The sequence below is a fragment of the Aptenodytes patagonicus genome, chromosome 4 (genome assembly GCF_965638725.1).
Source record: "Aptenodytes patagonicus chromosome 4, bAptPat1.pri.cur, whole genome shotgun sequence".
In the NCBI taxonomy this organism is placed as follows: Eukaryota; Metazoa; Chordata; class Aves; order Sphenisciformes; family Spheniscidae; genus Aptenodytes; species Aptenodytes patagonicus.
This window is the reverse complement of record NC_134952.1, coordinates 16,796,084-16,810,553: the sequence shown is the minus strand read 5'-3', so window position 1 is coordinate 16,810,553 and position 14,470 is coordinate 16,796,084. Positions and strand designations below refer to the sequence as shown.

Below are 14,470 nucleotides of genomic sequence, written 5' to 3'. Positions count from 1 at the left end.
AACTCCGTAAGCGATATGACTTTTCCAAGGTCTGCTATAATGTCATTTAGTTGGCTTTCAGTTTTCTCCAGTCAACTTCACTTTGGCAAGTGAGCAGATTAAGACAGTCCTGGTGCTGTGTAGACTTCCCCATTGTGTCTCCATCACATATGGGGTTCTTTTCTCCAAAATGTTCCAGTTCTCTTTCTAAAATCATTTTTGCATCTCCAGCCTAGGCAGGGACTTTGAACAACTTCTATTTGAAGAGTCAAGACAGTTAAAATGCAGAAGAAAAGAAGTGTTTGTTCAGGAACTGAGACAAAGACCAAAACAGGTTGCTCAAGGGTACAGAGGAGCTTTCCAGCAATGAAAGGCTTGAACCCAGCTACCTGCTCTGTAGCTTTACCGTAAAACACTTCCCTTGTCCAGAGAAGCAATAAAGCACCACAATTGTGAACTCATCATAACCTCAGTTTAATTTTTAAACGTATGTCTTTTAAAGGAAAAAAACCCACATAAGTATCTTCTTCAACCTCTCACTATCCATGGGCTCCATTTCCCTCTCATATGTGAGTGAGAATTAACATTTCTGTAGTTCTAATGAGAGCCCATTACTCAGTGGCATAACCCCATCTCAGCCACCACCACAGATCTATACTGAGCACAGCAAATTTATTCATTGGATTTATCCTATGTTTATTAACAGCCTAGCTCCGAAAAAGAGTCAGTGACAAAAACCATCTGGAATAAACATAATGGAAAACAAACAATGTAATATATTCCGTCACTCCAGCCTAATTACACTGTTTGGTGCAAATACTATCAATCCAAGTGACAATTTACAAGCCGAACTCTTATTAAGGGGAAAAATGAGCTGTGTGGGGAAGCACAAATCAAAGTAACTAATCAACACAGACAACACATTCAGGGATTTAAGAGCCAAGGTGCGGTAGTCTTTTATTCCTCCTTGTTTTCAATTCGGGAGACCTGCTGTGATGTTGCAGTACATTATACGTTATATTTACTTATGCAACATTGGGAAGAAGCATGTCTCTGGCTGTTGTCTTATTTTTCATTGGCTACAGCCTGTCACTTTTAGGTTTAACCACTTTTCTTGTCCTATCATTTAAACTGGGAGCAAGGTACGCTGTCCCATGCACCAGATTTCTTTTAAGGCAACTTTACTCTTTTAGGATATAGTAAAAGCTTAGAATTCAGAAGAAAGTCAGAAAAGGTTGGAGTTAGCTAAAAGCAATGCCAATGTGATCTAAACCAAGTTCTTATTGAGTGAATTGGTTCAGCAAGAGAAAAAGGAGAAAGATCTCTCCCTCCCATGCAAGCATCTGAACAACACATGGCTGCTGTCCATGATCTGTTTCAGCTTGGAAGCTGGAACTGGACTCATTAAATGCATCTGGTGTCCCCAGGGAAGCAAGAGAAAACACTGGCAGCAATGAAGAAAAGATGGTAGGAGACATTTGAAGCAGAAATTAGCCAACCACCTTGTCTGCATTAGAGCATGAACTTCAAGAACAGCATTAGGCACCTGCATGAAAGCTGGGCCCTCAAAGACATAGCAAAGTGATACAGTGCTACAATGTGTAACACACTGTCAATTTAGGGAAAATACACCCATAATCTGGAAAATACCACCTCAGGTCAACAAGGAAAACTTAAGACCTCATTACAACAAGGGGCAACAAGCTAGCATTACAGTGAAATCGATATGAACAAATATACACACAGCCCTGACCACAGAAGTGTGGTCAGAACTTCCATAAATGCTAGCAAAATACGATTTATATAATCCTACACTGAAAAATTCCCTGTTAGTGAGGAGAGGCTGGAGGACGTTTTTAAATTCTTTCTGTGGGAAAAAACCAGAGTGAGAAAGGGCTCCACTGAGGGGGACAAAGATGTCAAAAGACCCACATACCGCTTTATCTGCCGAAAGAAGGGAGATCGCCAGTCACAACCACCCCATGTGCAGAAGTGCCTATCTGGACCTTTACGTTCCTTCCTTGCCCGCAAGATAAAATGAAGCCAGGGTCCTTGTCCTTTCACGCTTTGCAAATGGCCATGTAGCTCAAAGACTTTCTGTCAGGGGATTGTCTTGGAAACAACTTTCATCTCATGAAAAAGCATTTCATATTTCTCCCTGAACTGATTTATTCTGGAACAGGGTCTAGTGCTTTGCAGGCCCTTAAACATAGCTTATTCTGAACCATAACATAGACTAATTCTCAACCAGAAGGCTGATAATGAGCAAGCTTTTGTCATAGCTCATGTGTATGAAAAATGTCCAAAACTCTGTTTCTGCACCTGCTGTTTTCAGATAGAAATAATAAGTGTGACATCCTTTTTGCCTTGAAGAGGTGATGTCATAGATGTGGCCACAACGGGATGTTTCTTCATTTAAGAGGTAAGGTGTAAAGTTAGAGAAATACACCCCTGAGAATTTTGAAATTTCAGTGATTCATAAAAGCCAAAAATGTTATTGCCAGTTAACTGTGGATCCATCTCTCCAGAGCCTTACTGCATCATCTGTATTAGCATGCAAATCAAGATGACATAGCTGTTGCTGGATAATTTCAAGTGTGATATTCACAGCTTAGATGCACTATTGGGATGGTCTTTGGCAACACCTTCATCCAAGCATCTCTGCACACTCTCTGCCTGATGCCATCGTTCTCTTCAACCAGAAAGATGAACATGAGCATGACTCTTTGCCTCGTGCTGAGTCCATGCCTATGCTTAAAAACCAGTGTATTTAAGTCATCTGTGAAATCCCACAGGTTTTGTGTTCATTTATGTCTCTCTTCCTGGCCTTAACTACTTTGCTTCAAGCAGAAACCTCCAGAAGTTTTTTGTTGGGTTTTTTTTTTTGATTCTCACCTGGGCTATAAGAATTTAAATAACATTCAAAACCAGGTATAGATAAAAGAAGGATGACTCCCCATTTGTAGATTACAAAAATCTAGGAGTATGTGGTGTCTGTCTGTAATTATAATGATAAAATACCTTAATTTTCAGTTTATATGGATTCTAACCCTCTTGTTCTATGACTGTTGGTGCTCAGTCTGACTAGGGAATCTGAACATTTTACTTCCTGAACAAGTAATGGCCATGAATACAGAGCATTTTCTTTAAGGAGCAGAACATAGCAGCCATGGTATGGTCAACCCACCATGGTCACATAGTGTCCAAATCTTCAGCTTTGTAACTGGGAATTATTCTGCCCTTTTGGGATGCTTAGACACTTGTGTTGCTCTCTTGAATGTTGAAGATTTTATGTAATCCTCCAGGATTCCTTAGTCCAGATTTTTTCCTCCGAGGGAGGAGGTTCAGGGCACATGCTAATGACACTGTGCAGGTAGGTGGGAGGTTGTTCATGCACTGAGGCAATGATCAGGGTGTGCTGACAGTGCGCTTGCTGTTGCGACCATGTGATGCTGAATTTGGTTCCCCATTGCCTCAAAGAAACCCAACAAACAGTCCCAATGCTTTCTTGTGACTCCCTGCACTGTCACCTTTTCCCATATGCTCCACCAAAGGCTTTCAGTGCTGTCAAGGATCTGAACTACTGATAACTGCCAAAGTCAATTTGTGGTGAACACTGAATTTTTTCTGTGTTATCAAGGACCTCACAGGGACAAGGTAGCCAAGATACTGAGCTATCTCAGTGAACTATCTATTAACAGCCCCTCAAGGCAGAAACTACTTGCTAGAGCATCAGCTGATAAACCAAAAAGGGAGATGAAGTTCAGGGAAAGAATTGTTTTAATTACCACATAGTCTGCTTCACCATTATTTTAGAAAAAGCTGGATGCAGATGTTACATGAATGCAATTGCAGATTTCAGGAAACATCTTAAAAGCCACAGAGGAAACCTTAAAAATTTAACAGAAATAATTCCCTCTGGAATACAAACACAAGCAAATTTCCCCCCCCCAACTACATTTAAGGTATCAAGTTTGTTAGTTACTTCACTGAACTTCGGAAATGGGCAGCCACTCAAAGATAGGTTGCATTAGCTAACAGCTATTGATAACTAAGGATGACAGTACGTGTCAATCCAAGGTTGATTTTCCTACAAGCAAAAAGGCCGTGTTCCCATTGCAGCCCCCCATTGCAACGGCTTGCTTAGAGCAGCTTCCAGACTAGATTCCATCTGCAAACTGGGATGCCACTGCACTGCTTCCTTGCCTGCCAAGAGCTTTTCCATTACTGGAACCACAGTAGTGGTAACTGGTCTGGGCTCTCCATACTGGTCACCTCTGGATGTTTTGCTGCTTACGGTCCTTCGCTGTCTGTTTTGCCAATTGCCTTGTGCAACATTTAGGTTGGGAGCTTTCTGTCAGGCTTGGAAGGTTTGTTTCTGCTTCTGACCCTATGGGAAGACTATAGGCACATAGCAGCACGGCAAGGATTACAAGCTGTTTTCTTTCCCCGTTTACAAAGAACCTGTTTATTTATGGATGACCATGAATGGACAGGTATTTCCAGAATTCAGGAAAACTACCTGCAGTTTTCTGTATCTTCACAGACTTTCCAGTATGATCTCCATTCAACAGTCATTGAGCCTTGCCTCAGTCCTCACATCTGTAAGCCCAAGAGGTGCAATTCAGAGAAACAAATACATATATGCTGAGGTGTTGCACCAGACCGGTAATGGATAGTAGGGCTCCAAAGACAGAGGTAGATCTTGAGATAGATACAAGAGAAGTCTGCCACGGATCAAAATGTATTCTTTTCATATGATTGCAAGGATTTATTTAGGAGAGCCTCTCTCTGAGTTACATTGCTGTCAGGTAGCAAATTACTGCCTGCAGTTTTCGAAGTATTTGAGCATTTGCAGCCTTTAAACAATTGGAATTGTCAGAAAGAAAGACAGCACATCAATTAGAAGTTTTCACAACTCCTTCTCATTTGTATGTATTATTTCTAAACCTCATATTGTCAAATAATAGACTATAAAATAGAACACTTCAACAATTTCCATTTTTTTTTTCTTTTCTTTTTTTTCTTTTAAACCCTACAGCATTCGATACAGAAGAGATCTTAAAACTTTCAAAGTGGAAATGAAGGAACTGCTCTCTTTGGTCAAACTAACGGTTCTGTTAGTTCACTGTTGTCTTGGGTAATGACCAGTCCCAGAAGACATCTGGGTGAGGAAACCACCAGGAAAAGCACGGCTAGTCAAGGCAGTAATTAAAGTAGCCATTAGCCTTGGGCAACAGACTACAAGGGTCAGCAGCCTGCGTGCTTTGCTTACACGTGGGCTACTTTGCTTGTACCTGCAGAGATGGGGATTAGCCACTGCAGTCCAGAGTGGACTTCAGACCCTTTCTCCATCCCAAGCTGTCCCAATCAGGCCCTTTCTCCATCCCAAGCCTTCTCTCCTCCAGCAAGGCTGAACACCAGCCCTAGTGCTGTGGAGTAAAGAGAGGGTGATTTGAGGCGCAAAAAGAGGAAAACCTATATTCTGGGACAGCCTGGCATTAGGGGCTACTGTATGCTGGAGAAGCGAGAAAGGAAAAGGTTCCCAGACAGAACAGAGAAAGAGAAAAAAGGGAGGGAAAGAGCATATCCTGCATCACTGTTGAGCCCTTCTAGCACCCCTCCAGCACCACGAACCCTTCAACAGCCCCGTGCCTTCTCAAAGGTGGAAGCAAAAACTCCAAAGCTTGGTTGAAATTAGGCATTTCTCTTCTTTCAAGTCAGGCTTGTGCCTTGTGTAAGCACTGAGTCCATGCAATAACATATCTTATGTCATTCTAATTAACAAAGCCTTCAACAATCTGTGCAATAATCCATTCTTAAGATCAACTAATTCAAGTTTAACCAGTTCTCACATGCCACAGGCTGTCTGAAGAGATTTCTTTAAAAAACAAACTCTTCAAGTCTGAAAGTCAGGTGGAGAGGGAGAAAAGAACTAAAATTTTTAGAGCAGTAAATGAATATCCAATAGCAAAACATTTGGATCAAATCTGTTTATCTGGCTTCTTTTCCTTGAAAGAAAATGAAAGTTATCTTCTTATTTGAGATTTATTCTTTCCATTTGTGTTCCCAAATTTATTCCTGGTCTAAGATCTTACGTTCTTAGATTCCCCGCTCATCGAATTTCATAGCTGTACCTCCTGAAAAATGAAATTTTAGAATAAGAAAGACCAAAAGATTTTTTTCTCAGTTATTTCCGTAGGCACTGCATTATTTCCTCTGGGAAATTTTGCAAGAGGAAGATTTCAGCCTGCTCACAGTATACATTAGAGTGAGAATGCAATTCACAACCGGGGCAGCTCCTTTGACTCTTTTTGTTGCTTGTTTGCTTTGACTGAGCTCAGACTAGCACATTTTGCAGTTGATTTGCAACTTGAAAACACAAGTTGAGTAACGGGGTGAAAATATCTCACAACAAATAATCCTGAAGAACGTGGTTTATTGGTTTGCAAGCTAGGAAGTGACATCAAGCATCCAGACATGGATACTTTTCATTTAATGCATCAGTTCTGCATAGTAAGACAGAGTACATTCCTCCCCATAAAATATACACAACAAAGTATTTAAAGATGTTCAGATTCAAAGCTATAACCATCTGCTTATCACAGACATCTGCTGCTTCAAAGCAAAGGACTATATGAAAGGTTCAGAAAGCTTTAGAGCTCAAAAGATGCATTTGCCAAGAGACTAATGGAACACATGAATATACATAAATTCCAAAAATATAACAAACTGCTGTTTTCTCCCTGGAGTGCAGTTACACCAGCTAGGTATGTGAGAGCTGAGTTGCAAAGAAAAAAAAAATTAAAGAGTTACCTAAGCTCTTACCCATCTCTGTACTGAAAATTAAACTTTTTGTCATTCTCCAAATACTCTTGAAAAGCAACATCATCTTCCTCCATCAGCAGAGGAGTCTTTCACACTGACCCCTACATCTCTGAGTTGCTCCTGCCAATACACCTTCAAAACATGATTGTTTCCACCCTGCAACCTTCTTTCTACAGAACCTTTCCCCCTTCTCACTCAGGGAGGTGACACCCCAGCCTCACGGGGAACAACGCACTGCAGCTCCACAGCCCTACATGTCTATTGATTTCCTTGCTATTTTGGCACCCAGGTCTGACTGCCTGGCTGAAGTCAAGGAGAGCCTTCCCATTGACTTCAATGAACCGTGGGCATCTCTCTTAGTGGAGAGTGCCTCTTTCCCCACGTGGCTCTTGCATTGCCATAGAAACGTTTTGTAACAAAAAAACAACGGGGGGGCTGGGAGTGGTAACAAGCTCTTTGGGGCAGTGACTGTGTTCCTCTGAGCACCTGATGCGAGAAGCAATTGTGGTGGCATATCTGCAATAAATAAAGTTGGTATTGCCCTGTGGGTATGTGCCAGATTTCCACTGTGAGGGTTGGAGGGCAGAGTTTGCACCTTGCAGACCTGTGGGTCTGGAGGGAAGGACCTGCTAAAAGTTACTGGGAGCTGGGAAAAAGTGTAAGCCAACTAGAAGGTGCAAAGTCAGAGGGACTACATACTTTTGGAAAGGTTGTGAGGAATGCAAAGGGGCTAGAGACTGTCTGGACAGGAAGATATTGGGAACCCTGACTACGTTAAATTTCTGTCTCAGGTTAATACCACCTGTACCTGGTCAGTGGAGCTAATCAAGCTTCCTGTCACAACAGCCAGTTTCCATTCACTTATTACCCTTTCTGCATATGTGCAGCCATCAAAAGGGCAGGGAGGACCTCACAGATAGCAAGAGAAATTTGTGATTTCAATGCTTGTCTGCCAGGCCTTTCGATGCCAATACATACATGAACTGCATAGAGAACAAGGAAATGTCATGACCTTAAATTACATTGTGAAGCTCAGAGAAAGTTGATCCATCCCCCTACAATAAACTCCAAATAACCATACAGAAAGTGGTTAACTTAAATATGAGCATGAACATCAAGATACATTTTATAAAGCAATCAAAATTTTTCTTCTGTCATTTAATGTCCCTCTTAGTCACATAATCTGTGACCTCTTAAACCTCACTATAAAGCAGATAAAATCCCACAAGACCACAAGTTCAACATGGGGGTTACACACCACTTTTGGGTTCATTGATGCCGCTTTATAAACTACCCTTCTGCTCTTTGTTTTCCTTTGCACAGGTTTTGCATTTTCCTGCCAGCTTCCCATTGTCCTTGAAATCAGAGTAACAAAAAATTGAAGAAATCAGACAGTTCTCCATGCCGATCGCAAACAGAGAATAGAAATTGTTGGTGATCGGAAAAGCAAGCAGAGCCTTCCCGAGCTGCGTACAGATTCTGCTCCTCACACTACTCGCAAGCAAAACATTTCTAGAAAGGTAAGTTACTTATTTATTGTGCCGACATACATGCATTATTCAAAGCAGCAGCAAGACAACAACGTTACTAGTCTTAGGAAATTAATATCAAGTTTAGATTACCTCAGAGTTTTTATGAGGCAAGAGAATATACAAAGTTTGCTTCAGCAAAATAAAGCCCTTTACTTACATGGCTTGCAAGAGCTTCCAGCAGCTGGAGTCTCTGAATTGCGGTGCATGCAGATATTGTGCTTTGCTGAAAGCCCCCTAACTTTGGCACTGGGGACGGCATATAACTCACCGGTGCTTCAGACTGATAAATAATTTCCTTTAAAAATAATCTCACATGTTTTTTTATCAGTGGTGCACACTGAGAGTAGACTGTAAAGCAGAAAGCCTGTCTGGCATTATGAGGAAAGAGTTCCCTCTCAGCTGAATCCAGAAAAAAAAGGAGTCCTTGACCTCGACAACTAGAATAAATCTACTATATCTGCTGGCTCTTCTCTGAATGCATACTTAAGCAGTAACATAAGAGTGAGTGATCAGAGCGCAGAAACTGTGGCATGTCATGCTCTGCACCAGTAGGGTATGTGAGCAATGCTTCTAGTGCAGGCACAGCAAAATGAAAACACAATGCGTGTTTTCAGCTTTTATTTTGTTCACATATTTAAAAAATTAAACAAAGATGACAGGCTTTTCTATTTCAGTTCACAGCTCACAAGTGACAGCACTCTCAGCTCTGTCCCCTCTGCTGAGGTTCCTTGTGTTCCAGATGAGGTTACTGCTGACTTTCTATTTCAAACCTCGATTTTCTTAGAATCTCTGTATGTCAGCCAGGAAATGTAACCCAGGCTGAAGTTTAGCATTTCGGACGTCATAAATAAAATGAATTGCCTGCAAGCTAAATGAGTGTTTTTCAGATTTTTTTTTTTCCTCCTTCAAAAGATCTGTTTACTCCTTTTTTTCCTCTTTCTCTTTCCTTTGGTCTACTTAAACTTCTTAAACTTCATAAAAACAAGCACAGCTTCTGGAACAAGTCCTCAGTAGAACAAATAGTGAGACAAATATGAAAAGCAAGATAATGATGTAGCTTAAAATAGGTAAATGTAAGGTTTCAGCAAAAAAGAAGTTCCCTGCTCCATTGTAAAATTAAATTTACAAGAATAAAGACATTACTTTAAACATAGTCATTCAATTCTCAGACAATGAGGATAGAGGTTTTATGGAGAGGATGAAAAAAACTCCATATTTTAGGCATAATAAAAGGAGTAGCAAAGAGATAAGAAAGAAAGAAAACCAAAGTCCTAATTCATTCCATTGTATTCAGTTGCAAAAGAGGGAAAACGGGAAACAAACTTACAGTCTAAAATCAAACTTTAAAATATTGTGAATGCAATATTCCTGGCTTTATGAAACAAAGATAAAAAATAAAAGCCCTCAAAACTTTTAATAAGCATTTCTAGCTTAAGAAAATAATAGTTTTTGATGAAGAATGATCAAATGTTCTCTTTTGTCTAGTGTGTTATTCCCCTTGTATGACAATGGACTTGAAAAATCCCCTACACATTTCATATGTGTGTTATCAAGGTTTTTCTTGACCCTCAGACTTGGGTTCAGCTTTTGTTGTTGCTTCTTTTTTTTGCAACTTCGTTAAAACACTAAAACACATGTACAACTTCAAAAGTTGGTTTTGGTAATTAAATTGTCTTTCCCAGTTGTAGCTGACTAGTAGCAGTGATACATTGTGTTGAATGAGAGACGTCTCAGTTTCAATTTAGTTTCCATTTATATCCACTTCTTTGTCAAATGCTGAAACTCTAAGTCTACAATAAATTAATTTTGAGTCTTTTCAGCTCTTCCTGCTGTTTTCCCCTTCCTTTTCTCCACTAACATTTTCAAAATATGAGGCACTATCACGCCATATAAGTATATCTTGAATTTCAAAGTATTGGCATTGTTTGGTTTTTTTTTTTTTAATTTAATTAAAATTCATGTTTGAAAGCTGTTGCTTTAAAACTAGTGTGGGTGCAAGTATTGTTCTTCAGATACCAAGACACCTTTTCTCCGCAGTGGGCTCGTCTAGGGCTAGGGCTTATTTATGTAGGTCGGTGCTGAACTCCTCTGTGCTGGCTCCTGCTCAGCCACGCAGGGGTGAACCTGTTGTCACCTGCTGTGCTAGACCTCTTCCCTCTCTGCTAAGCCATCAGCAAGCACGTTTCCTCCCTCTCTCCCAGTTCAACTTTTCTATTTTTAGAAAATAGCTGGGATTTTTTTACTTTTAATCTTGTTTTATGATGCAGAGGCCTTGTGACCTGGTTTGTAGGAACAAGGCTTGGCACACAGGACTACTCGCACATGCCCAGGTTTCAGACAGCAGCCCCATGAGTGGGGCGTATCGGGATCCCATCCAGCTTTCTGTCTGTAATCACAAGAGGCTAAACTTCAAAACCCGCTTGGGAGCTATTACCTGCTTCTTTGTGAAGTGTTTTGAGACAAGCAGAATATATACCTAACTTCTGAGAACCAAATCTTGTTGTTTTCAGTATGGACATCTGAAACACACCACTAATTTGAGTGCCAGCTAATTACCCCCAGGCGTGACTCGGTTTCTGTCCCAGGGATCTGGCTTTCACCTGAGGAAGCAACAAGCCATTGGGCAGTGCACTTGCAGCTCCCCATGCATGGACGGTGTCATTTCTCCCCCAGCCTGTTTTGGCCACAACACAGCTATGTAAGCCCTGCAAGCCTTGGGGCACTACGTTTTACTGTGGCCACGTGCAATCGTGTCTCACAACTGGAGGCAGCGGTAGTCTCTGAAAATATCATCTGCTTTACTGCGTATTGTATATGCATTCACAGATTTTTATATAGGAGTTAAGAAAACAGTTCACAAACTAAGGGTCACAGTTGCAATTGCAGTTGTGAATGTGAAAGCGGAAGCTTGACCAGGACCCCAGAAGCTGTAAAGCATGCAGAAACGCATGAGACTTGTCGGATGAAGTCTATGTCATGACATACCACATAAAAAAATTTAAAACCTTTTTTCTTTTTTTTTTCCTGGTAGAAGTATAGACCCTTACATGTAAATTGAAGTCCTATGTTTCTCATTTATCTTTCAAACACTGTCCAGAAGATTGGTTGGGTTGTGCTGCCCGCGGGCTGGGAGCGCTGCCCTGCTGGCATGACGCTGTACGGTTACCTCTGAGACCCTGAGAAAGTAGGTCCCTACGTCTGATGTGACACAGTCCATTAAACTACCTTGATCAGACTTTGTTTTGAAATTGCCTGATTTTACGCACAGCTTTAAAAAATTTGGGCATCACGGGGATATACATCCCAGTAGCTGCTATTTCCAATGTCAGCTCACAAGGCTTTTACAAAGCCCACATTTAGTTACTTAGTGAGAGGTGCAACATACACAGAGTCAATAGGAACCACAAGGCTCTGTTTCGCTATTGCATGTAAAGGCTGGGCCAGAAGGACTGAAACACTGAGTCAGTGGCAATGTAAGATGACATGGCAGGTAAATGTGAACTAGAGAGCACATTTCCCAATATGATGAAGTTTCATTACCTTTAGATGGTCATCTGGCAATAAACCATGCCATTGATTGGCTCCATGGAGGTACAGTGTTATCTAAAGGCACTTACGCTGTTTCTAGGATCAGGGGCCACGAGTACTTTGGGTGGAGACATTGAGATGCCCTGAATCAGCTCAGTCCATCATGACTTAGTTGGTCTGTCCCTGATGGAGGCAAGCTGTCTCCTGCAGCGCTACCTCGGGGTGTGCACCATGGTCTCCAGTGCTCCAAGAGGACGTGTTTGTGGAGGTGCAGCGTTAGAACAGAATCACAGGAGTAATTTGGGTTGGAAGGGACCTTTGGAGTTCATCTCATCCAACATCTGCTCAAAGCAGGTCTAATCAGCTGGCAGCTGTCTCTGCAGTATGTGCCATGATGACTCTATTATGCAGGGTTTTCCACTCCATACAGCACACCTGACCTCCATTACCCCAAAGAGCAAGGAGCTGACTCAATGATTATGATCCAGAGGGATTTTGCATACCTTGCTCCAGGTAATTACAAACTCTTGGTTATTGCAGTATCTGATCACCCAATCATTTGATTATACTTATCTGGCATGGAAGCCAAAAAATAATATCTCATTTTACAGATGTGGACCTAAGGCACAAGGATGACATTATTTGTCAGAGTTCACGTAGTCTGTGCAGAGTAAGAAATTGAGTGGTTGCCTCAGGGCTGGCATCCTACCTGCTGTCACCTCTCTGTGCATTCCTGCTATTAGTTAGCTATCAGCTATTAATAGCCACCCTGCTATTACAGATCATTCTTTGAGGCAAGGGGCAAAGTAACACAGCACTTGTGAGGCACCAGCTATGTAATGGGTTCCAGTGCTGGAGCTGAAAGTGGGGGAAAATTAAGAAGTGCTAACGCTGCTGCTGTACATGTGGTGGGCAGCTGTACTAGGGATCATCAAATGAACGATTCTCCTTAAAACACAGCCCTTCTGACAGTCTGGAATGGGATCCAAATTAGTAAAAGCTGGTTTTGGAAACCAGGAAAGGTCCCCGTGATCTCCACTGCTGTCAGTGAGAATTCATATTATAATGATCAAAAACTATATGAAGGTGAGTATTGCTGTAACTTGTTTAAATTGCAGGCCTGGAAAAATATACTTGAGACATCTGGAATCAGTTTTGGTTTTGAAATTCAGTTCATACATAAGGAGGGCTTGGGAAGAATTGAAAGACAAGGTAGTCTTGTCTTGAAAGACAAGAACGAAAATGAAAATGTTTAAACAAGTGGCTCATATGCATGGCCCTCACACTTCGATCTCACATTTAGCTTTTGGTGAGTAATACTGTTTTATGCAGTATATATATAAATAGCATGTAGCTAGGCAACAATATATTACTTCTGGGAAAAACAAAAAGAATATAGCATGGGTCACAGATCTGTGCTAGACTTGTTCTGCTTCCTGGAGTGATCCAGTTAAGCTTCTTTGCAGCCCATACGTGGATGGCCCATACTGCCAATCTCTGAGCATACCTGCTCAGACTTGCCAAGACAGCCAAATCAGGACTGCAGCGATATTTGCTTAAGGTGAGATGCTAACGGCACCTGTTCACGTGGTCTCAGCTAGTATATGAGCTAGTGAATAATGGGCAAGAACTCAGGAGCTGCAAATTCCTGTTGATGCTTCAAATTGCACGTTAAAAATGAAGAAGTCTCACTTTTTAATGTGTAATTTATTTTAATTTTAATGTGTCATTAATGTATAAAAAGCAAATCTCCTTTCTAAACCTGTAGTGTGTAATACCTTGTCCGTATAACTTCTCAGTCTTGAAATCTGAATGGCCAGATCTTGAGCTGACATAAATCGGTACTGCTGCATTGATTGCAAAGGCAGTGTAATTAATATACACCAGCTGAAGGTCTGGCTCAAAAATGTGCAGAAGCACATATATATTCTCTTTCTGGTCATGTGGGTGCCACTGGAAGATGACTCAGGACCCGACAGCTACCATGGCTTTATATCCACATCAAAGCTTATCCTTAGGCCTTTTACTATACCCCATGGGGGCTGAACGTTTGTTTTTGAATGCTTCACTGAGCTATGTAATTTAGGAACACCAACAACACATACCATTAAAACCCATCAAAAGCAAATCTTAAGCTCAGAGACAAATGTCCTGAGCCTGCACTTGAGGAGCTGTGGGATCCTCCATTTGAGGGTCAGAAAGGATTTTCTAATAAACTGCCTTGCCTCTTAGAGGTCAGGCAACATGGGTGAAGCCTGGAGGTGCTTTAAGGCAAGGACATTCTCTCTCTTCCATTGTGGGGTGTATCTTCAGCCAAAAGCAAAACTCATTTCAACTACTGGCTACTTCATCAGAGGTAGGAAGGCAAAATAAACCCCTGGGAATTAGAAAGCATGCTTTCTATCAGTAGTTTGTGTCACTTTGTATCACTTTCCCATCAAAAGTCTGCTGCTCATGTACCTTCAACATGATAGTAAAACATTATGTTTAATATTTTGACAGATTAAGAAAATCGTCCTTTTTGCAACAGATTAAATCCCCCATAAATTAAATCTGTAGCCCTTTCTTCTCCACAGCCTTGGAAAAAAGAGTCAGAAACAAAA

At 41.2% G+C, this 14,470-nt stretch overlaps 1 protein-coding gene across 1 annotated transcript in view; it reads right to left on the bottom strand.

Moving 5' to 3' along the window:
• The window catches only part of C1QTNF7 (C1q and TNF related 7), a 36,998-nt gene extending 28,177 nt beyond the window's left edge, over positions 1 to 8,821 (bottom strand). Inside the window, exon 1 of the mRNA XM_076335962.1 lies at positions 8,497 to 8,821. The gene's annotated coding sequence lies outside the window, so the exon portion shown is untranslated. The remainder of the gene's footprint in view (positions 1 to 8,496) is intronic.
• Positions 8,822 to 14,470: the final 5,649 nt, after the last annotated feature.